Here is a 2,563-nt window from a genome sequence, read left to right as displayed (position 1 = left end):
TCCTGACCGAGATAACATGAGCCATCTTAACCGAGACACCATGCACCATGACCGAGACCACATGGGCCACCCTGCCCAAGACAACAAGCAACATGATTGAGACATTGTCCAAGTATTTAACCGACGCAACACGAATCATGACTGAGGCACAACAACCCATGGCCAAGCCAACTTGGTATAGTCTGACCAAGGCACAACGACCTATGGCCAAGTCAACTTGACACAGTTCGTCCGAGGCACAACTACCCATGGCCAAGCCAACTTGACACAGTCTGACCGAGGCGATGTAGACAAAGATACAACAACAAGTTGCATAAGGCACAATCAACCTTTATAAATTCATTTACACCCTTAATATTCTATAATCAATTACAACCCTTAGATTAGATCAATATGAGTTAGTTACTATCTAAATTGAATCTTCATTCCATTTAATCATTCAATGTATTAAAAAATACACATTCGATAAAAGAACTTGAGGTATCACTCATTATCTCTTAGCTTTCTTCTTTGAGTATCATTTTTTCAAGTCAATTTGATCCATATGAGAATCTTGCCATCTCCTTAGTATCTTCATTGCTGAATGGATAAAATTATCATCAATGGATGAGGTCAATCAGGATGAGCCTTATTTAGAAACAAAAACTGGGATTTATGGATGGATCCATTAGAAAACCTGCTAAGAGTGATGTTTTTTATGCTCTGTGGGAAAGAGCAAATAATAATGTGATATTTGAAAGTGCAAATGTCAAAGTGTTGCACTATTAAACTGCCTATGTTTTGATGAAGACAATGATTCATTGAAAGCTTGAAGATGATTTAACAAATCAACATGCCATTGACTCAAGAATCTCATATCTAGACTTAGTCTTACAAGAGTCATTTTTTGAACTTAGATATGTGTCTTAGATATTGAGTCTAGGTTAGGTAAACCTAAGTACGATTCTCACAAGTCTTAAAAATAATCAATTCATTTACATGAGTCATGCCATCTAGATTATTATATGTTTACGCATTAATCATACATGTTATTTGTGCATCATACGCATAATATATTGGTAAAACATGTATAGGTGATAGGCATAACATATAGGTAGTTTACCATTATATCATTTAACTGAAAAATATATCAGTTAATCGATTAAGTAATGAGTTAATCGATTAACGTGAAATCAGTTTTAATAGATAATTGAAAAACTGAAATCATTTATTCTCAACCGTTCTCAACAACCCGTTAATCGATTAAAAGGGCACTTAATCGATTAACTGGGTCTCAGAAAGCTTTTCTATATAAACTGTGTTTTTAGGTCTTGCACCATACATCATATCATTCATTTTAGAATTTCTAAGTTGCATATTTTTCGTGCTCATTTGTGTCATTTTAGGCAGAGAGAAATGCATAGTGAGATAGTGAGAGATAGTATCATGTTTAGGGTTTAATTGTGATTAATTGCATATGATTAATGTGTTAACATTTGCTATATTCTTTTACATGATTCTTGCATTTCTTCAGAAGAATTCTACGATAGAAATTCTATGTTTTTGCACATAAATTAACTCATACATATTCATGCTTACTTATGAGTCTTGTATAGGTTTTTAGCTGAGATTTAATTGTGATATTTTGAGCTACATTGTGCTTGATAATACTCTATTTTTTGTACTGTTTTTAGTGTTGTAATACGGGAAATCGTCTCTTGGTGTCGTACCACCAAAGAGACGCAGTGAGTCTTCACCAAGACTTAGAGGTCTTGAGGTTAGAACGTTTCTTGGCTGAGGCTAGATCGTAAGAAAGGTTTTATTAGGCGATTAGGTGAGTCAAACCGAGAAATTAGGTTCTTGGATTCAAGAAGGGAGCATCTAAGTTTGTGTATTGGAAGTGTGCATGTAAAAATACATCCATTTCAATATTAGTGAAGAAAATCTCCCGAGATCAGAAGAGGAGACCTAAATGTAGTTTGCAAGTGGATTCGCAAACGAACCAGGATCAAATTCGTTGTTGCAAGCTCTTTCTGAAAGTACGCATGTCAAGAGGAGTACTTTGGAAAGCTTGCCCACTATGTGTTTTGATGAGGACAACTTGTGTTTCATAAGAGCTTGAAGATCATCAACAAATCAACGTGCTTAAGCCTCAAGATTGGTATTAGACTTAGACTAGTAATTAGTTTAGGTTGAGTCTAAGACTCTAAGGCTTAGGTAAACTCAATACATGTCTCATATGCATAATACATTAAATCATTTTATTTTGAGATATGACATTCATAATATGTTCATGCATAATATATATACATGTTATCTGTGCATCTTAGGCATAAACTTAGTGTTGAACATGTATAAGTTAAGTGCATAACGTATTTGAGTATTGCAATTTAAAAATACACTTAGAAATATGCAATTAATCGATTAAGGTAAATTTTAATCGATTAACATAAGTTTTTGAAAAGCAGTTGGAACAGAAAACTTGGAAAACCGAATCAGTTACAATTTTGTATCTCGTTAATCGATTAACCAAGGATTTAATCGATTAACTAGGTTGTAGAATGGTTTCTTTATAAGCTGCGTT

This window comes from Lupinus angustifolius, chromosome LG15, assembly GCF_001865875.1.
Source record: "Lupinus angustifolius cultivar Tanjil chromosome LG15, LupAngTanjil_v1.0, whole genome shotgun sequence".
In the NCBI taxonomy this organism is placed as follows: domain Eukaryota; kingdom Viridiplantae; phylum Streptophyta; class Magnoliopsida; order Fabales; family Fabaceae; genus Lupinus; species Lupinus angustifolius.
Note: the sequence above shows the minus strand (reverse complement) of the source record.